Source organism: Budorcas taxicolor, chromosome 14 (assembly GCF_023091745.1).
Source record: "Budorcas taxicolor isolate Tak-1 chromosome 14, Takin1.1, whole genome shotgun sequence".
In the NCBI taxonomy this organism is placed as follows: Eukaryota; Metazoa; Chordata; class Mammalia; order Artiodactyla; family Bovidae; genus Budorcas; species Budorcas taxicolor.
In genome coordinates this window covers 47,138,879-47,161,580 of record NC_068923.1, presented here as the reverse complement: position 1 = coordinate 47,161,580, position 22,702 = coordinate 47,138,879, and the positions used below count along the sequence as shown (strand labels likewise).

The window sequence follows — 22,702 nt, the reverse complement described above, 5'->3', positions numbered from 1 at the left end:
CTGGCGGTGAAGCAAGGTGCCCTAAAGCAAAAATTAAGGGATATCTGTATTTATACCAGTGTGTGTGATTTAATTGCTCAATTGTGTCTGACTCTTTGTGACCCCATGGACTGTAGCCCACAAGGCTCCTCTGTCCATGGGATTCTCCAAGCAAGAATACTGGAGTGGGTTGCCATTTCCTTCTCCAGGGTATCTTCCCGACCCAGGGATCTAACCCAGGTCTCCCACATTGCAGGCATTTCTTTACCACCTGAGCCATCAGGGAAGACTCACTTGTATATGAGAAGTGGACATAACTCTTCTGTCAGGCCACTCATGTCGGAGTCTGAAGCAGTCTCATCAGGTATGGAGCTGGGTTTGGGTGTGGCTCTGTCTGTGGTTATGTGCAATGGACCACAGACTTCAAACTCCTTTGGTGGTATGGTAAGCCAGGGCTTAGGGCCTGCACCCTCGGGTTACATCGGGCCTTGTTTCCCTACACCAACTGCAGAGGGGGTCCCTGCCCACCCTCTTACCCTCTTTCCATGGTAGATGGATTATTCCTGATACATGGCATTTGCCAGCTCAGTCTTAGGCAAAGCCCTGTGGCCCTGGGACTTGAAGACAAGCCGTTCTCAGTGATCTTTCCCTCAATCACAGCTGAACTTTGCCTTAATTTTTAAGCAGGTCTCCTGGGGAAGAGATTCCTGCCCTTTCCCCAGCAGTTGGAAACTTCTATTGACCCGACCCTGGGACTGTTTCTTGACTCCATCGAAGGACACAAAGGTTTTCCTCTGACCCTTCCCCCAGCCCTGGTGGGTCTTGGCCTCTGCCATGGGGGCAAAAGCGCTTGCTGCCCTCCTCTCTTCTGTGTTTGTCTGCCAGGGAGAAGATGCAGGCAGGGTGTCGCATCTTTTCTATGGCAGCATCTGCTTCTCTCTTCCAGATCTGCACCCCAAGCAAAGCTTTCTCAGAGAGCCCAGCAGAGATCCTTGGAGAAGAGCCTTCAAGTGGGGTGAAGCTGAAGCCTGCCTTTAGCCTTGGTTCCCAAGAGCCTTATTCTTTTACGCCAGCCTACAGCAATTTGTTCCAAAGTTTAGCTCAGAGAATGTGGGATAAATTGAGAGAGTGGAGTCCACATATATACACTACTCTGTGTAAAACAGCTAGCTAGTGAGAGGCTGCTGTATAGCACAGCTGGGTGCTCTGTGATGACCTTAAATGTTAGCCACTCAGGAGTGTCCAACTCTTTTCAACCCCACGGACTATAGTCCACCAGGCTCCTCTGTCCATGGGATTCTCCAGGCAAAAAATACTGGAGCGGGTTGCCAGCCCTTCTCCAGGGGATCTTCTCGACTTAGAGGAGTGGGATGGGAGGGTTAGGAGGGAGGTCCATGAGAGAGGGGCTCTATGCACACATATAGCTGATTCACTTAATTGTATAGCAGAGACTACCACAACATTGGAAAGCAACTATGCTCCAGCTGGACATAAAGTTAAAAAATTAAAGTATGGAAATTCCTAAAAAAAAGTTCAGCTCACATCTTGGTGTTTCTTCCTCCTGTGCTCCCCAGGTAGGAGACCCATCATCACTAGATTTCAGGCTACTTGGCTGCCCTGCCACCTCAACTCTCTGAGGGATGGCAAGTTATGAGTTTGTATTAATAATTAACTAGCCTTTTCTTGTCATCACAGTGAGAGCAATACCCTTTCCAGTTTTCTTTATGTGGAAGTAGAAATTCACTGAATTCTTCATGTAAGCTAAGAGTTTGAATGGTGAAAACAGTTATGCACAGGTGTAGGGGATCTGCTAGGGCTTAGATGAAATTACTGATGTGGCTGCAGAGAATAGAACGCCTTAGAGGAGAGAACTTAGAAACTCAGGACCCTTGTTGAGTTTGGAGTTCATGGAAGCAGTCTTTCAAGGAGCAGAGCATAACCAACAGGACCTACTGTATAGCACAGGGGACTCTACTCAATATCTCATGATAATCTAGATGGAAAAGGATCTGAAAAGAATATACATACATATATATGAGTCATTTTGCTGTACACTTGAAACTAACACAACATTGTGAATCAGCTACATGCTGTGCTCAGTATACTTGCCCCTCCAGGCTCCTCTGTCCATGGAATTTCTCAAGCAAGAATACTGGAGCAGGTTGCCATTTCCTACTCCAGGGGATCTCCCCCTTCAGGGACTGAACCCACGTTTCTTGTTTCTCTAGTGCTGGGAGGTGAATTTTTTTACCACTGAGTCACCTGGGAACCCCCAAATCAATGATGGTTCAATAAAAATTAATGTGGTATCACCTCACACAGGTCAGAATGGCCAACATCAAAAAATCTACAAATAATACATGCTGGAGATGATGGGGAGGAAAGGGAATGCTCTTGTACTGTTGGTGGGAATGCAGTACAGAGAACAGTATGAAGGTTCCTTAAAAAACGAAAAATGAATCTACCATATGACCCAGCAATCCCACTACTGGGCATGCTGCTGCTGCTGCTAAGTCGCTTTAGTCGTGTCCGACTTTGTGCGACCCCATAGATGGCAGCCCACCAGGCTCCCCTGTCCCTGGGATTCTCCAGGCAAGAACACTGGAGTGGGTTGCCATTTCCTTCTCCAATGCATGAAAGTGAAAAGTGAAAGTGAAGTTGCTCAGTCGTGTCTGACTCTTAGCGCCCCGATGGACTGCAGCCTCCCAGGCTCCTCCATCCATGGGATTTTCCAGGCAAGAGTACTGGAGGGGGGTGCCATTGCCTTCTCCGACTACTGGGTATATACCCTGAGAAAAACATAATTCAAAAAGACAGGGACTTCCGTGGTGGTCCAGTGTTTAAGAATCCTTGCAATGCAGGGGATGTGGGTTTGATTCCTGGTTAGAGAATTAAGATCCCACGTGCCATGGAGCAGTTAAGCCCAGACACTGCAACTACTGAGCCCATGTGCTCTGGAGCTCATGGGCCACGACTAAGACCCCACACAGCCAAGTAAATACATATACACTTTTTGTTTTAAAGACACATATACCCCAATGTTCATTGCAGCACTAGTTACAACAGCCAGGACATGGAAGCAACCTAGATGCCCACTGACAGATGAGTGGATAAAGAAGATGTGGTGCATACATACAATGGAATATTACTCAGCCACAAAAAGGAACGAAATTGGGTCATCTGTAGTGATGCGGATGCACCCAGAGTCTCTCATACAGAGTGAAGTAAGTCAGAAAGAGAAAAACAAATATCGTATGTAATGCATCTATATGGAATCCAGAAAGATGGTGTGGTATACGGGCTTAGTTGCTCTGAACAGCCTATTTGCAGGACAGGAGTGGGATGCAAATGTCGAGGGCAGACACGCGGACACAGGGAAGGGGAGGAGGAGAGAATAGGACGAACTGGGAGAGTGACACTGACATAAACAGTATCGCATAAAATAAAAAGCAAGTGAGAAGCAGCTGTATAACACAGGGAGCTCAGCTCAGTGCTCCCTGAGGACCTAGAGGAATGGGATGGGGGAGTGGGAGGGAGGCATGTGCATACATATAGCTGATCCATGTTGTTCTGCTCCAGAGACTAACACAGCATTGTAAAGCACTTACACTCCAATTAAAAAAAGAAAAAGGACCATAGTGTGAAGGGTAACAGAATTACCGTAAGTGTGAGGATGTTGAATGGTTTCAGCCCTACATGTGTCACCTGTGGATAAAGCCTGTAGATCCTTGCCTGAGTCAAATGGACATTTAAAAGATCAAAGACCACTGGAGGAAATTTACACTGCCCTGGACGGGCACTGGGACAAACTGAAGTTTGGGCAAGGCAAAGTATCTGGGCAGGTGGGGCTCTGGTTGAACATCGGGTGAGGGCTACGCTGAGAAGAGAGCAGTGTGGAGCCTGGGGCTGTGCACGTTCTCAGTGATGGGGCTGGAACAGTGCCTCAGACTTCTGGGCTCTGCGGGAAAGGAATACTGAAAGTGAGATGTTTACACTACATGAAAACCCACGACATTTCAGGTGACTTTAACATTAGAGCTTCTTCTGGTGGCAACATGTTGGAATTGATTCCAGCTTAACATAAGAGAGACACACACAGGGAAGAGAAAGAGCAAAGAGTTTTCATAAAAGGATATAGACGTTGAGGAGATAATAGATAATAAGGACTGCTGCATAACACAGGGAATTCCCCCAATACTCTGTAATGACCTATATGAGAAAAGAATCTAAAAAAGAGTGGATACATGTATATGTACAACAGACACTTTGCTGTACGCCTGAAACTTACACAACATGGTAAAGCAACTATACTGCAATAAAAGGAAACTTTTTTAAGCAACTTTCCTTCTACCAACAAAACAAAACAAGCAAAAAGAAGCCGAGGAGAAGAAGCCAGTGCTACTGGGGCTACCCTAGCAAGAAGCCAATGACTTTCTCTCTAGAGCTGCAATTATGGTGCTTCAGCTGCAGTGTCCCAGATTCTGAATTCCTTGTCCCAGGAAGAAAAATATTCAATATGATGGAACTACCTTAGATCAGGTCTCTAAGAGTGATGGTTAAAGAGCAGGATCACTTAGCACAAACGGGGGTGTTGCCTGAATCATCGGGGCATGATTGATCAGCCCAAAACCTCTGATGCAGTTTCACCAAGTGATAGATCAGAAGTGAGGACCGTGGGACTGCACAGTTCATGAAAAGGAGGGATGACTTTACCATCATGCAGATCATTTGAGAAAATCCCACAGAACCAACAGAAACAGATGAGAATTCATAACAGCTCAAAATGATCACTATCATCAACACGACAGATAAGTAAGGTGAATAATTGCAAATAACATTCCCATTCACAATATCAGTTTTATTAAATTATAAAGTTCCTAAGGATAATTGCATAGAAAATCCATAAAAGAGTAACAAAAGACAAGATGTAAGTAGATGAACCCAAGAATGCCGGATTTTCACAGCTAATTTACAGGCTTAATTTCAATTCATATTTTAATGGGATTTTTAAATTTTTGCTAAAATTATCTAAATTTTATCCACAAGAAGAAACAGATGCAAAAAAATTTTCAAATAGCTAGAAACCAATGAGATTTAATTTAAATACATAAATATGAAATAGCCCTGAATAAGAACAGTAGTTTCTCTGCAGAGAGAGAAAAGGGATGATTTTTTTTCTTCCTGCTAGGTATTCTGTTCTCTCCAAATATCTATAGTAAAATGTTTGTAAAAGAAGAGGAATTAAAAGTGTGGGGTGTTATGGGAATTCTCTGGTGGTGAGTAGTTAGAACTCCATGCTTTCACCACCTAGGGCCTTGGGTTCTATCCCTGGTCGGGGAGGTAGGATCCCACAGCCACAAGGCCCAGGAAAAAAAAGGGGGGAATAATAACTTAAAAGGTAAGGGGGTGTTACTTCTAATAGACTTTGAGTCATCACTTTTTTGGACGTATTTGCCTCTAATTCACATATGCAATTTAAAAACAAAACTGAGTTTATAGTTCATTAAACTTCTGCAGTCTACTTTTTTTTCTTATTTTGATTAAGCTTGTGCTTATATTAGTGAAAACTGAGTTTACTAATGTTAATATCCCATGTAATATCCCATTGACTTAAGTAATTTCCAAATTTTCGATAACATAAATAGCACAAAAATAGTTGTGTGCTTATGGATTTCTGTATTTCAGATTATTTGCCTTAGGAAAGCATCTCCAAATGGAATGAAAAGGTTCCCAATACATATTGCCAAATTTTATTTTTGGAAAGCATATACTATCATTTGTTCTACTATAAAGAGTACAAGAATACCTTAACCAATTTAAGGTAGTGTGCGTGCTCAGTGGCCTGTCTGACTCTTTGCAACCTCATGGACTGTAGCCTGCCAAGCTCCTCTGTCCATGGGATTCTCCAGGCAAGAATACTGGAGTGGGCTGCCTCCTGACCAGGGATTGAACCCACATCTCCTGGGTCTCCTGCATCAGCAGGCAGATGCTTTACCTCGGAGCTACCTGGGAAGCCATTCATTTGTGAATTGGTGCTAATCAGTTATTCGGATAGTAGTAAAGTTTTTTTTCAGATGCATAAAACAGCTATATTATGTTTCACATATCAGATGAAAAGAGGGCAAAATGAAGAAAATGGCAAACAAGCATCTTGGTTATATCTTCAAATAGTGAAAGTCTGAAATTTTGATCCTAAAATAACGAGAAGCTGCCATGACAATATCTGGGATAAAATGGAGTGCTACCAGCTTGGATGTGAACTGAATAAGGAATAAGCTGAATAAGGAAACTAGTTTACAAGGGATGTGCGGAGTTACTCACACAGAAAAAGAATAAGCTGGAATGGAGGTATTCTCTGGTTCTTTCACTACCAATGTTGCTACGAAACTTTTCTATTTCTTCTAAAGTGATAGATAGTTTAAAAGAGCAGGTAAGATTATGTTACTTTTTTCCTTCAACTCGTTTCCATCCTTTGTAAATACTTTGTAATGGCGATGAACTGCTTATACTCAGAAAAGCACACACACAAGCCTAGTGCAGAGAAAGAACAAAGCTTCCCCACTGGGGGGCCCCAAACCCTAAGCCAACTGTCTGACGTGGCACCAGAAGAGGGAGAAGATACTGCAGTCATTTATGACCTCTGCGAGCATGTCTACAGACCACAGATTTTTATCAGCGTTAGCGCTTCAATCCCCTCTCAGCAGTGAAAGGGCACAGTCCCAACCACTGGACCGCCAGGGAATTCCCAATCCCTTATTTTCATTCCCAGAATCGGGCCATTTTTTTCCCATCCTGATCTGAACTATTTATTTGCTTTTTCCAAAGAGACACCCCTGCCTCCACCCTCAGACTGACATCCTCTTGCCACTCATTTCTCCAGGAGAGGGAAGCTCTTTTGGGCTCTCTCTTGTCTGAACAACTCAAGAAGAATTTAAAAACAAAACACAGAAACAGAAAAGGATACTAATGAAAAAGTAAGCGTTTTCTCTGATTTCATCCTTCTCCAAATTGTCCCACAGATTACTCATTTCACTTCGATCATGTATATTTACAAAGTGTATGCAGTATAACAGGCTTCCCTGGTGCCTCAGTGGTTAAAAAAAAAAAAAAAAAAAATCTTCCTGCCAATGCAAGAGATGCGAATTCAATCCCTGGGTCGGGAAGATCCACTGGAGGAGGAAATGGCAACCCGCTCCAGTATTCTTGCCTGGAGAATCCCATGGACAGAGAAGCCTGGTGGGCTACAGTCCATGGGGTCACAAAGAGTCAGATACAACGGGGTCACAATGAGTCAGATACAACTTAGCGACTAAACAACAACACACACACAGTGTAACAGAATCTAGCAATGTGGGATGGGGGCCAGGAGATGGGACAAGCCCAGACCTCCCAGCTGACAGCCTAGAGACCCCCTATCATGCTCGGTTCTATTGTTACAATCTGCTGTGCTGAACAGAGAGTCAGCCTCTGTTTATCCTCCTTCACTGGCTCCCTTGATTCTTCCAGAAGCCCCCAAGACTCACAACTGGTGAGTGATGGGAGTCTAAACATCCACCCAGGTTTGCCAGCTTGTAGCCTGTCGCTCTGTCACAAAGCACTCCGCCATGTGGCCTGGCCCCAGGGAGCTGCTCCTCGCGTGGACAGGCCCCCCGTGCACCGCGAGTTCTGTAGAGTTGTGTCTGCGCCCCTCACAGGTGTGTGCATCCGCACGTTACTGGGCATCCAGTGTGGCATTCTGTGCAAGTCAGTGACTTAAAGCCCTTTCTTCTGTTTCTGCTTCTGACAGCTATGTGTGTCGCTCCATCCCAGGCAGCTGGGGACACGGCTTAAGAAAACGGAACTCTGTGGGCATAACAGTGAAAGTGGCATTTCTGTCTAGCTGGGCAGCTGGACTACAGCCAGTAGCCAGGATAGAGCAGGAGCCTTTCTGGCTGAGAGGTGGAAGGAAGAAAGGGCAAGGGGGCGGTGCAGAGGATGATGAAAGGGAAGACATGACAGGAACCAGTGTAACTCATTCCTTCATTGAGTCACAGAAGCATTTACCAAGTCACTTAGCAGGTAGACACCAAAATGAATGTGCTCACAGTCTGCTGTTGAATCACTAAGTCGTGGCCAACTCTTCGTGACCCCACGGACTATAGCCCACCAGGCTCTTCTGTCTATGGGATTTCCCAGGCAAGAATACTGGAGCCAGCTACCATTCCCTTCTCGAGGGGGTCTTCCTGGATCAGGGATTGAACCCGAGTCTCCTGCACTGGCAGGCAGATTGCTTACCACCTGGGAAGCCCTGCTCATAGTCTCTGTGGTCTGTGCTGTGCTTAGTCGCTCAGTCATGTCTCTTTGCGACCGCGTGCACTGTTGCCAGGCTCCTCTGTTCACGGGGATTCTCCAGGCAAGAATACTGGAGTGGGTTGCCATGCCCTCCTTCAGGGGATCTTCCCGACCCAGGGATCCAACTCAGATCCCTCGCATTCTTTACCGTCTGAGCCCACCAGGGAAGCCGCTCGTAGTCTATAAACAGCAATTAAAGTAGGGTTCAAAGTCATAGTGCTCCTCAAAGGAAGCAAATTTTTAAAGTTAGAGGAAATCAGAGTAATTAATTTCCATTAGAAATTTCATGGAAACGGTGGCATTTAATGTTTCAAGGTGGTCACGGGGACTTTAAAGGACTTACGGAGACTTACGGAGTTGAAGAAGGTACATCCTGGGGAAGGAATCAAGAGCTACCAGCCTCCCAACCAGAAGGAAAACACTCTGGGACCAAGTTTGTAGAGACATGTGAATATCCTGCTAAGCTAGAAGGCCCTCCTTCCACCTCCTCCAACAGATATGCAGGCTTGGAGGAGGACAGACACAGAGAGCCTCACTCTCGGGCTCTCCAGTTCAACCAATGACAGTCTAACCCCAAACTGCTTGCTGGCAAGCAGAGCTACCTCTCAGCAACTTCCTTGCTCCTGTCATGACTAGTTCTTCCCCACGTGTGCAATTTAAAAAGAAAACTAAGGGACTTCCCTGGTGGCCCAGTGGCTGGGACTCTGTGATCCCAATGCAGGTGGCCTGGGTTCGGTCCCTGGTCAGGGAACTAGATCCCACATGCTGCAATGAAGATCAAAGATCCCAGGTGTCTCAACTACGTGCAGCCAAATAAATAAATATTTTAAAAATTAAAAAATAAATAAGATAAAAAGTAAAAACAAAACAGGGCTTCCCTGGTGACTCAGTGGTGGAGAATCCACCTGCCAATGCAGGAGACTCGGGTTTAATCCCTGGTCCAGGACGATTCCACAAGCCACGGGAAAATTAGCCAGTGCACTGCTGAGGCTGTGCTCTAGACCCGGGGAGTGGCAGCTACTGAAGCTCTAGCGCCCGTGTTCAGCAACAAGAGAAGTCCCCACAAGGAGCAGCCAGAGTTCTGCAACTAGAGAGTAACCGCTGCCCGCCACAGCTAGGGAAAAACCCAAGCAGCAATGAAGACCCAAACAGCAAGCAAATAAATAATAAGATAAATGAATGGTTTTTAAACATTGACTTTATAGCCCATTAAACGTCTGTATTCTACTCCCCCCCCCCCCCAATTTCCTCTCAGCCCCAAAACTCACCCTACTTGAGTGCTTTAATGAAAAGGAATCTGAGCCGTTTAAATAAGTTGCCGCAGGCACTGAAGTTTTGTCAGCAGAGGGCGCTGGAGAGGCATTGCCCAAAGAAACAGCTTCAATTTTTAATTCTGAGGCCATCTGGGCGGACCAGTTGTTTGGCTTCCCCAGTGCCCACCTACCCCTACACAGCAGCCAGCAACACTCGGTAGCCGGCAGCTCCTCCTAGCAACTCCCTCCGGTGGCCTTGTAGCAGAGTGCCTGCAATGAGACATCTCTGTGAACAACCTTCCCCAGCACGCTATGGGGCTGATTTACAATCAGCTCCAGAGGGCAGGTGTCCAGCGACCTCCAAGGCGTGAACCACAGCAACATGTCTGCCTTTCAGTGGCAATGGCTAAGCCTTTTCCAACAAGGTCTGCATCTCAGTTCATGGAGTGAAGGGTGTTTATTAGATCCTCTTAGCCCGCCAGGCTCCTCTGTCCATGGGATTCTCCAGGCAAGAACACTGGAGTGTGTGCCATTTCCTCCTCCAGGGAGTCTTCCAGACCCAGGGATGGAACCCACATCTCATGTCTCCTGCATTGGCTGGCGGGTTCTTTTTTTTCCTTCTTTTTTTTTAAGAAATTAGAACTTTATTATATTATAAACATTTTCAGAATATAAACTGATTTTGTATCGACTTTTTAAAAACTGTATGTAACTTTAGCTTATTATAATGTATGTCATTTTCCACTTTTCAATCTAGAAAATATACTGCAAGTTAGATCTAACAGGAAAAATATCTATCTAAATTGCTTCACAGAGAAAACTAATGATTATAAAAATACCCACCCCAAACTAAAACTCAATCAAGAAATAGATTCTGTTAAGCCTATTAATCCTACTTAAATATAAATGACCTCCCAAGGGAAAAATACTTCCACCATCACAGCAACCGGATGAATAAAAGCAGAGCCACTCCTGTTAAGGGAAATTACATTATGGATAAGAAAAGTGTAGTAATGATTTTAGAAAATGAGGAAAAATATTTCCATGTTGGATAGCAAGCGTACTGTTTCCTGTTCTCTTAGCCTTTGTACCTGCTCATGTGAAAAGAGGGATTTGAACATGAACACTGTAAAACTAAGCTTCTCAACTATTAGTTTAACCCTGGGGGAACCAATGCAAGAGCTTCAAAATCCAAGGATAGACTGGTCCCAAAGCATTTCCTTCTCTGTCCTTTCTTGGCCTTGTGCCTTTTTCTCTTTTCTGCGCTTATGTTGCTCTTTCTTAGAGGCTACATCTCGGCTTTTTTTCTCCTTCCAGTTCTTTAGCTTTTCCGTACTGACTCTGACTGTTTCTGCCTCCGTTTTGCTTGTTTGGATGCTCTTGTATTTGTCTAAATCTATTTCCTCACAAGCTTTTTCCCCGTTATGCTTGGGCCGCTCCTCCCCTGGCTTTTCTCTGCCTTCCTCTGTGTGCCTTTTCCTCTTCTGATGTATGTGTTTATAACTAGCCTGATGGGCACTGCTACTATTTTCTGAGGAGTCAGTTCAGTTCAGTTCAGTCGCTCAGTCGTGTCCGACTCTTTGTGACCCCATGAATCGCAGCACGCCAGGTTAGACTCGTGCTGACTAAGGTTCGGGGGTACAGGTTTTCCTGAGAAACAGTCCCTGGTGAACTGAGAGTAGCTCAGGGAGTCTAGTCCCAGCCTGCTGTCATGAGCTGGTAGCCGCTGAGTTAACTGCTTTTCCACTCAGTGAAATACTGCATGATCTTGGGTAGGTTTGGACGGTTCCATATGGGAGTCTTTGCTCAAACATTCTACACCTGGGTCTAGAGTTGACCTCTTCTTTGTACCCATACTGCTAAGCCACTTCAGTCGTGTCTGACTCTGTGCGCCCCCATAGACGGCAGCCCACCAGGCTCCTCCGTCCCTGGGATTCTCCAGGCAAGAACACTGGAGTGGGTTCCCATTTCCTTCTCCAATGCATGAAAGTGAAAAGTGAAAGGGAAGTCGCTCAGTCGTGTCCGACTCTTAGCGCCCCCATGGACTGCAGCCCACCAGGCTCCTCCATCCATGGGATTTTCCAGGCAAGAGTACTGGAGGGGGGTGCCATCGCCTTCTCTTTGTACCCATAGGTTTCCAAATAATCCTCTCATCTTCCTGAAACAAGTCTTTGGCCCTAAGCTTCTGGCCTTCTGCACTTTGATATAATCTTCAAGTTCATCTTGAAAGGGTCAAATGTCTTTGAATGCTTCATTAGCTTGAGGAGGGATTCTCCTTATCAGATTGAGACCTTGGTGGAGAAATCTGATCATATTCACTCATTAATTGCTTCCGTTTTTTAGCATGAACTTTCTCCAAATAGCGAGACTGTGCAACAACGAGGAGCTCATAATGTGAAATCCATTATGATTCAAATTATGGCACTAGTTCTTATAAGCCTTTTACAAAAGATATCTGTAAAATGTTCAGTCTTCGCTCACTCAACGTGGTATCTTCTCTGAGGCAAGCGCAGCGTCTACAACTACTGTCCCCCTCCCCGCCAGCACCGCCAGCCAGCCCGGGGATAGGCCGTGGTGGAGGTGGCGGAGAGGCAGGGACAACCGCTGCCGCACCGCCGCCTCCGCCGCGGCCGAACAGGCGGAGTAAGAGGAGGAGGAGGAGGCGGAGACCGGACTTCCTGAGGGGAAGTCGCCGCCACCACCGGCGGCTGACTGCACGGAACCGGGGACCATGGCGGCGAGGCGCACTAGTGCCGGCTGGCGGGTTCTTTACCACTATCACGACCTGAGAAGCCGTATTAGATCCAGTATTAAATAAAATTATATCTGCTATTGTAGATTGTAAATACTATTCCTACATTCTTCAGAGTTCTCTCAACTTCTTCCCAGCAAATCCCTAGTGGAGTATCACTCCACTCCCTTGGTGTTGATAATAATTCTTTATATTAAGCTTTCCCTATTCAAATTACTGTTCGATTTTTCTCTTCCGATGCGTCCCAGACTGATACAGAATTTTAAACAAAGCTGGCTCCCTTTTGTGGCTGTAATACAGCAGGAGAAATCCTGCACTTTGAAGGTAAGCATTTTGTACAACGGAGAAACCTGTTGTATATGTAACAAATTGTCACATATTATAACAAAACAAACTCTAAAACTAATGAAAACCAGAGAAATGGCTTTAACTGCGGGTTCCTTATATACTTGTCTATTCTAATGATCTTTTCAAAGAAGCAGTTCTCGGATGTATACATCAATTCAATTATTTTTAGTCTTTCAACCTGTGAAGTTGGTTTTTATTTTTTATGAATTCTTTCTTCCTGATTTCATTAAGGGTATTTAGTTGTTCTTTTTCTAGATTCTTATCTTGAATTCTTATTTTGTTTATTTTCTCTCCTATTTAAATATTAAAAGCATTTATGGACTTCCCTGGTGGTGCAGTGAATAAGAATCCTCCTGCCAGTGCAGGGGACTCGAGTTCAATCCCTGGTCCAAGAAGATTCCACATGCCCCGGAGCAACTAAGCTTGTGAGCCACAACTACTGAGCTTGTGCTCTAGAGCCCATGAGCTCCAACTACTGAGCCCAAGCACCTAGAGCCTGTGATCCACGACAAAAGCAGCCAATGCAATGAGAAGCCCCAGCATCGCATCTAGAGAGGAGACCCTGCTCGCTGAAACTCGAGAAAGCCCACTGAAAGGAATGAAGACCCAGCACAGTCAGAAATACACAAATATTTTTTAAATGGCCTCAAGTTTATGTATATATATATAAAGCATGTATGACTATCGCTTTTTTGACTTATAGCTTTGACTACTGTGATAGTGAATCCCAACCCTCATTAGTCGTACAAGACTGAGTCAGAACAACCCTATCAGTTACTTGCTTACAACTGTGCAAAGTTTTGTGTTTTGAGTATCACTTCTTTCTTCAGTCAGAACCTCACTTATATTAACCATGGCCTTGAGAAATCAATTAATTAAAGTCATTCCACTTCTGATATCCCATCCTACAAACTTCGAATCCAAAATACAAAAAAAAAAAAAAAAGTACACTTATTTCCCCTATTGCTGCTGCTGCTGTCACTTCAGTCGTGTCCGACTCTGTGCAACCCCATAGACGGCAGCCCACCAGGCTCCCCCATTCCTGGGATTCTCCAGGCAAGGACACTGGAGTGGGTTGCCATTTCCTTCTCCAATTAGACTGCCTGCCGCTGCTGCTGCTGCTGCTAAGTCGCTTCCGTCGTGTCCGACTCTTCGCGACCCCTTGGACGGCAGCCTACCAGGCTCCTCTGTCCATGGGATTTTTCAGGCAAGAGTACTGGAGTGGGGTGCCATCACCTTCTCCATTATTTCCCCTAATGAGAAGCTATTTTAGGGTTACATGTGGGGCATTCTCACAAGTTGCTTTATTTGAAGGGGAAGCCTTCCACAATTTGGAAGCCCTATGGAGATTTAGCTGCAACTCCCGACTATGTACCCGGACCCTGAATTTGGGGACCTAATGACTCACCCTGCGTCTCTCCACCTGAGGTTCCTGGCCCCCAAAAAAGAAAGACAAGTCACACAGTAGGTCTGAGCGCCAATGTCATTGATGTTCCTAACTCTATCAGGAAAATTAGGTATCACCCACTAAAATTTCCATTTTCTGATTAGATCTAAAAACTCTTGGTGAAATGATACTCTTGATCTAAACAGCTTTTCCCATTTTACAAGGTGTCATTAACTAAAAGGGAGTAAAGAGCAAAGAACAGACAATGAACAGAAGCCCACCAGGTCCAAAGGACTGGCAAGTTTTAAGTCTTGTCCTGCCAATGTCCCTCAGTAGATGAAATTTGCCATGGCTAATCATCTAAAGACCCTATGAAGTCTGTTATCCTTTCAACCAGCTTTATGTCCCTGAGAATTGGTTTATGAGAGGAAAAAAAAATCTCCAGTGCTTCAGTCTTCAGGGCTGCAGTTGTTAGGTCTGTGGTCAGAGACAGCATGGGGCTGTGCACAAGCAAAACTTTTGGCAGATCATTATCAATTTGCATGCGGTTGTCTTGATGGGTCCAAACCCACAGCTCCAGCAGGCTCAAAACCTGTTTCTTAGGTACCAATATATTCTCGGTGCTATCTAAATTCTTGTGCATATCTTACAAAAGTGACACAGTTTACCAAGTGACCTCTTTGAGGAGCTCCCATTAGGACCAAAATGATCCATCCTTGAAGCAACTTAAAACAAAGGAGCAATTCGAATTCCCTGGTGATCCAGTGGTTAAGACTCTGCCTTCCAAGGCAGGGGACATGGATTTCATTCCTGATCAGGGAACTAAAATCCAACATGCCTTGGGATGTGGTCAAAATTTAAAAAAGAAAAAGAAAAAAACAAAGGGGGAAAGCGGGAGGAGGCAGCAAATGCAATTAAATCTTTAATTTCATATTCAGTGGTCAGTCTTTTATGACTAATATGAAGAACTCCAGAATTTAAGCTGGTACAAGGAAGCCATGATCCCAGTGTCCTTGACTTCCATCATCTCAGTCAGTCAGTTCAGTCACTTAGTCATGTCCAACTCTTTGCGACACCATGGACTATAGCACGCCAGGCCTACCTGTCCATCATCAACTCCTGGAGTTCACTCAAACTCATGTCCATTGAGTCGGTGATGCCATCCAACCATCTTATCCTCTGTTGTCCCTTCTCCTCTGGCTTTCAATCTTTCTCAGCATCAGGGTCTTTTCCAGTGAGTCAGTTCTTCGCATCAGCTGGCCAAAGTATTGGAGTTCCAGCTTCAGCATCAGTCCTTCCAATGAATATTCAGGATTGATCTCCTTTAGGGTGGACTGGATGGGTCTCCTTGCAGTCCAAGGGAATCAAAAGTCTTCTCCAACACCATAGTTCAAAAGCATCAGTTCTTTGTCGCTCAGCTTTCTTTATAGTCCAACTCTCACATCCATACAAGACTACTGGAAAAACCATAGCTTTGACTAGATGGACCTTTGTTGACAATGTAATGTCTCTGCTTTTTAATACGTTGTCTAGGTTGGTCATAACTTTTCTTCCAAGGAATATGTGTCTTTTAATTTCATGGCTGCAGTCACCATCTGCAGTGATTTTGGAGCCCCCAAAAAATAAAGTCTGTCACTTTCCACTGTTTCCCCATCTATTTGCCATAAAGTAATGGGACCAGATGCCATGATCTTAGTTTTCTGAATGCTGAGTTTTAAGCTAGCTTTTTCACTTTCCTCTTTCACTTTCATCAAGAGGCTCTTTATTTCTTCTTCACTTTCTGCTATAAGGGTGGTGTCATCTGCACATCTGAGGTTATTGATAGTTCTCCCAGCAATCTTGATTCCAGCTTGTGCTTTATCCAGCAAGGCATTTTTCATGTTGTACTTTGCATATAAGTTAAATAAGCAGGGTGACAATATACAGCCTTGATGTACTCCATTTCCTATTTGGAACCAGTCTGTGGTTCCATGGGCAATTCTAACTCTTGCTTCCTGACCTGCATATAGGTTTCTCAAGAGGCAGGTCAGGTAGACTGGTATTCCCATCTCTTGAAGAATTTTCCGCAGATGGTTGTGATCCACACATTCAAAGGCTTTGGCATAGTCAATAAAGCAGAAATAGATGTTTTTTTCTGGAACTCTCTTGCTTTTTTGATGATCCAATGGATGTTGGCAATTTGATCTCTGGTTCCTCTGCCCTTTCTAAATCCAGCTTGAACATCTGGAAGTTCTGGGTTCCAAGCCTGGTTTGGAGAATTTGGGGCATTACTTTACTAGCGTGTGAGATGAGTGCAATTGTGCGGTAGTTTGAGCATTCTTTGGCATTGCCTTTCTTAGGGATTGGAATGAGAACTGACCTTTTCCAGTCCTGTGGCCACTGCTGAGTTTTCCAAATTTCCTGGCATATTGATTGCAGCACTTTCACAGCATCATCTTTCAGGATTTGAAATAGCTCAACTGGAATGCCATCACCTCCACTAGCTTTGTTCGTAGTGATGCTTCCTAAGGCCCACTTGACTTCACATTCCAGGATGTCTGGCTCTAGGTGAGTGATCATACCACTGTGATTATCTGGGTCATGAAGATATTTTTTGTATAATTCTTCTGTTTATTCTTACCACCTCTTCTTAATATCTTCTGCTTCTGTAAGGTCCATACCATTTCTGTCCTTTATTGTGCACATCTTAGCATGAAATGTTCCCTTGGTATCTCTAATTTTTTTGAAGGGATCTCTAGTCATTCCCATTCTATTTTTTCCCTCTATTTCTTTGCACTGATCACTGAGGAAGTCTTTCTTATCTCTCCTTGATATTCTTTGGAACTGTACATTCAAATGGGCATATCTTTCCTTGTCTCCTTTGCTTGTCGTTTCTCTTATTTTCATAGCTATTTGTAAGGCTTCCTCAGACAGCCATTTTGCTGTTTTGCATTTCTTTTTCTTGAGGATGGTCTTGATCCCTGTCTCCTGTACAATGTCCTGAATCTCTGTCCATAGTTCTTCAGGCACTCTGTCATCTAGCATATGTATTAACAGTTCCTTCAGATGCACACGGCTGAATAGGAAGAGTTGATTGAAAGGACCTTGAAATCAGTCTATGTATTCCTGGGGTCGGTCAAACAGAACAGGGACTAAAGAAAGCACAGAACATGGTACAGTCCTTATTGAAGGCAATACTTGTTTTATTTTGAGTGAAGACTGACTGGACAGCAATTCAAATTTTTTTTTAAACAAATTCAGTGAGGGTTTTAAAAATTGCCTCCAGGCAACAATCTGGAGTAGATCAATAGAAAGACGCTCTTGTCACATCATCCTCATTTTTGAATGAACAGCCTTAAGCCAGAAGTCAGAGAATAAATACTTCATGGCTAGAGTGGGATAGATGTATAGCGTTGGAGAAGGTTAGAGAAGAAAAACAGAGTTAGACTCTAATCAAGTTAGTGATTTTTCAAATTAAACACCTAGATAGCCCCAGATGTTCTCTATGCCTTTACATAAAAAGGATCCCCCTAGAAAGAATACTTACTGTCATTATGAACAAAAGAGATGCTGGAAGACCAACTGCCCCACTGTGGGCAGGGAAAAGCTCTAACAGATAATAAGAGGAATTCCAAGGAGGAGGCAGCAGCCAACTTGAACTCTTGCCTTAAACTCTCAGGATTAGCATGAACTATTATGAGTCACATGCCTTCCAGGTGTCAGAGCCTTGGCACCAAGTATCCCACTGATCTGGAATCACACGTGATGATCACTTGCTCTCATCACTTAGTTAATTTCAGATCTTTCACACTTTCTGGAGCAGGGGAACCATCCCTGTCCTCTCAGCCCAAGTCAGGACATGCTCCTCTTCCCTTACATTTCTTCTTTCTTCTTTCTTCTTTGCTCTCACTGGATCGCAGCTCATAGTTACACATTCATCAAGTATTCACACAAATATGTATCATCCTCATAAGACCGCTTTGGGGACCAGGGCTGGACAGAGCTGGTTTGCTCACAACTGTATTCTCTGTGACCAGCATATCGACAGCAAGGTGTTCAGGGATTCTGTTGGGTAAATGACTAAAAAGCAAATTAGAATAAGATACACTTTTCATGTGAGAGATAATAGCTTTAAACACAGTGGTCCCCAACCTTTTTGGCACCACGGACCAGTTCTCTGAAAGACAATCTTTCCACTGGGAGTGGGGGGAAATGGTTCAGGAAATGTAATGAAACACATTACATTTATTGTGCACTTTATTTCTGTTATTATTACATCAGGTCCACCTCAGATCATCAGGCATTAGATCCCAGAGGTCGGGGACCCCTGTTTTAATGGACTGGCCATATTCAGTGTTAGGTGAGGGTGTGGAGACACAGGGCACTCACACCCATTGTTGATGGAGGCATTAATTGGTAATGGCTTCATGTACCTATGAAAATGTTCACTGTTGATACCTGTTGATCCAGGGATTTAGCACCTGAGTATTTATTCTGCAAGCACAGTAGCACAAATACGTATCTCTATAACAATGTTCCCGGAAGTAACAGCTCGAAAAACTGGTCACAACTTAAGTACCTTTGTAAGAGGATACTTAAAAATTAAGGGTACACTCATAAAATTAATTTCTACACCATGCAACTATTATAAGGTTCTCTGGGGGCTCAGTGATAAAGAATTTGCCTGCTAATGTAGGAGGCTTGATTTGATCCCTGGGTCAGGAAGATCCCCTGGAGGAAGAAATGACAAGTCGCTCCAGTATCCTTGCCTGGGAAATCCCAAGGACAGAGGAGCCTAGCCGGCTATTCTATGAGGTTGCAAAAGAGTCAGACATGATTTAGGGACTAACTAACAACACAAATATACTGTTAGTAACAAAACTAATGGTTAATGAGAAAAGTTGAGCCCAGGTTTTTTTTTTTAATTCTCCATATATAAACACAAATAAAAGTTTGGTGTTTTTTAAAAAAATGATGGAGGTAGAGAATAAACCAAACTGTTGGTCAGTTTCACCTCTGCAGAGTAGGGATGAGGGGTGGGTGGGAATTTTCACTTTTATCAATATATCTAAACTATGTAAACAGGCAAGCTTATAATTTAAAATACATCTAAAAATATTTTAAAATCTGGAATCTTTGCAGAACAAGACTTATAAGGTTCACTTATAAGGTAGGGTTCACCTTGAGAAGGTTAAACTAAAGCTACCAGTGAGCAACTGCACTAAACAATGGTCCCTTGAGGACCTAACACTCAGGGACCACCCAAATACAGGCTCATCAGTCTTTAAATCCTAGGGTGAGGTCTGGGAGGAAGGAAGACACAGTAAATGAGGGAGGTCGTGGGGGTCCTGGGATGTGCTTGCCTCCGGAAGGAAGACGGCAGAATTTATTCTGCATTTCCAAGTACAATATCCTCCCCAGAGGCTCCTCGGACAAGATCCGACGGATATCTTTGACCTATCAGCCAAGATCTTAAGAACCCAGGTGAGGCAGGCAGTCTAGAACCAAGAGCAGAAGGAAATCCTGGCCTCCTTGTCACCCCAGCCCTGTTGAGAAAACCACACGCCGCCCGCCTCTCCCATCATCCTGGCGACCGGGAAACGGGTCTGGACCCAGGGCTGCGCGGCCGACACCAACCGCGTCGCGCTGGCGAGGTGACCTGGCCCCGCATGTGGGCGTGGCAGGCGGCTTGGAGAAGCAGCCGGGCGCGCGCCGCCCGCGCCCTGGAAGACCCGGGGCCCTGAGCTAGCCTTCCTCCCCATCCCCCGCCCCACCGCCCCCCGCACTGCCTCGCGGGCAGTGAAGTAAACAAGGTCAGGTCCCCGGGGCTCGAGGGGAGGGCGCCAGCCGCATCGCGGCTGCTCTGGTAAGTGGGGTGGGTCACGGAGGAAGCCCTGCTCCGCCGCAGGCCTCCTCTCTCTCCACCGACTTTAGGACCTCTGGTGGCCTCTCTCGGCCGGATGGATGCCGCTTCCTTTCCTTCCCTCCAGGTTTAGTGACACAGTCGAGGCCAAGCCGGGCATTAGGGTCTCCGTCTCTCCTTCCAGCCCGCACCGCTGCGCTCAGAGGTTCGCTCCATTTTGCCAAGAGGAAGCCGCGGCTGGGGCAGAGAGGAACGTGACCCAAGGTCACCGGGACTGACCAAGGTTTCCCCACCCTAGATGCTTCCTCATGTGAATGTCAATGGGTCTAAGTGTTCCTTTCTTTCCCTCAATAGCCGGCGAGAAGAATAAAAATGCGGCCTTTGAGCGCCGGGTTTGGGTCTGAAAAGCCCCGCGCGTCGGAGGTGGCGTGCCTTCCCCGGGGGTAGAGACCGCCGGGCGGCGCGCGGGCCGGTTCTCCGACAGTGAAAGATGCTGGAGAAGTAAAAAGCCCCCTAGAGGGTTCAACAATCTCCCCCGTCCCCCAAGCCTTGGGAGCGGCACGGGCGCCGAGCCCACCCGGATCTGAGCCCTGAGGGGGTGATGCCTGCTTCCCACGAGGTGTCAGGGACAAATGTCCATCGGGTCCTAGGGGTTGGACGCCGCTTTCGGCCAGGCTCGGCTCATGGAAACTGGAAGCCGAGAGGCATGGGCGAGACCCCGGGACTCGAGTCCCAGCCTGTAAGGGCGCGGGTGCAGGTGGATGTGAGCGCAGAGGGGCCTGTCTGGGGACCCCGGCCACACTTGCCCACGGTTATTGCTCCTAGGAGAAGACTCTTTAGGGTCCCTTGGATTGCAGGGAGATCAAATCAGTCAATCCTAAAGGAAATCAACCCTGAACAGTCACTGGAAGGACTGATGCTGAAGCTGAAGCTCCAACATTTCCACCTGATGTGAAGAGCCGACTTATTGGAAAAGGCCCTGATGCTGAGAAAGATTGAGGGCAGGAGAAGGAGGCAACAGAGGAATAGATGGTTGGATGGTATAACCTACTCAATGGACTTGAGTTTGAGCAAACTCCAGGAGATAGTGATGGACAAGGAAGCCTGGCGTGCAGTCCATGGAGTCGCAGAGTCGGACACGACTAAGCGACTGAACAACTGTCAGCCAGAAGCTGCACCGGTGCCCGCCCCAGAAAGCGGGCCACGAGAGCTCTCCGCCGGGGTCTCGGGGAGGTTTGGAGAAGCGAAGAGTTAAGCGCGCGACCCCCTGGGAGCGGGGCGCGCCCAGCGCCGGCCAATGGTCGCGGTGGGCGGGGAGGAGCCGCGCCCCGGGGACCCGCGTGGACCGCGTCCCTTCCCCACCCTAGCGCTCTCCGGGTCCCGCTGCCCCGCCCGCCCGCCGCCCTCTTAACCCCGACTCAGCCCTGCGGGCCCGCCCGAAGCCTACGGATCCTGAACCCGCGCCGCCCTTCCGTGGACCCGGGGCGCCCTCTCGCCGGGCTGCGCGCTCTCCAAGGTGGGTGCGGAGCCCCGCGTGCAGCTGTGGCCCGGGGCTGTCGCCTGCCGGGATGGTCGGGAAGGCAGTAGTCTCTGGCGCAGTTCGTTCTGAGGGGTCGTTTTGCCCTCTCGGAGTTGTTGTTTTGTTTTGTTTTTTTTTAACTCGCTTAAGCGGCTTTCAACCCCAAGTCGCAGGTCCTCGGGGTGAGCCGAGCGCCTTTGGGGAGTCTCAGAAGGGGACGCGTAGATGCCTTCGTCGTGGCTGACCTCTTCTCCTGACCCCGTGTTCTTTAATTTCTGAGTCACGACCCCGCTTGGTTTCCTTATGGGCTCATTGATCATGCCCTCGAGACCCGCCTGCCCTGAAGGGGCTCCAGCCTCCAGGCTTGGTGAACTTCTGTCCATTGAAACGCTGTCCATTTCGGGTGGGGGCGGCAGCGGCGCTGGGGCGTGCGCCAGTGCTCTCCCACCTGACCTGGGGCTCGTCGTCGCCTGCTCCCGAGAGGCCACCCCAGGATCCCTAAGTCCCCAGGCGAGGTGGCGAGTTTCCCAAGGGACCTGGGGAATGTGGCGGGACTCGGCGCACGTAGGGAGCCCGTTCTGGCTCCGGAGTTGAGAGGGGAGCCGAAAGTGGCACTCACTTTCTCCACCTCCTCCTCTTCGCAGCCGGGACCGCCGGGGTCCTTGGAGTCAGACCCGGGCCTCGCAGAGGAGCGGCCTCCCGGGACCTGCAGCCGGGCTAGGGGAGCGCGACTCCCACGCGATCCGATCGGGCTTTCGGCCCTGCCCGTTCTGCTAGAGACCCAGGAGCGCCCGGAGCTGCCGCCTGCCCCCAGGCGCGGTCTAGCACTCGGCCCCCGCCCCGGTGAGAGGGGAGGTCCTGCAGCTCCGACCCACCCTGGAAAAGAGGGTGTGGAGGACAGAGAAGAGAGAGGAGGAGGGAACTTGAAGCGGATTTTGCAGGAGCCGGGTTTGGGGCGGGCGTCGAGCGTGGGTGTTGGAAAGGAGCGCTGCCAGGTCAAGGTGTGTCTGTAGAGGGAGCGCGAAGGCGACAGTTACCCGGAACTCGGTGTCGGACAGAACCCCGGCAGATTTTCGTTTTTATTTCGTTTGGGAGGGGGGCGGTGTTTTTAATTGCTGTTTTTGTTTCGTTTGCCGGGTTGGTCTTGAGGAATCGAAGTGGGAAGTTTATCCAGTTTCCTTGGACTCGGGCAGGGGAGGCTGGGCGCGCAGGATCCGTCTTGCAGCGCCCCGCGCCCCTCACCCGGCCGCCCTTGCTTTTCTGCAGACCCGCCGAGCGTCGTGGCCCGGGG

At 47.0% G+C, this 22,702-nt stretch overlaps 1 pseudogene; it reads right to left on the bottom strand.

Moving 5' to 3' along the window:
• Positions 1–10,747: 10,747 nt before the first annotated feature.
• Positions 10,748–11,818, bottom strand: LOC128059609 (lysine-rich coiled-coil protein 1-like; annotated as a pseudogene).
• Between the last annotated feature and the right edge of the window lie 10,884 nt (positions 11,819–22,702).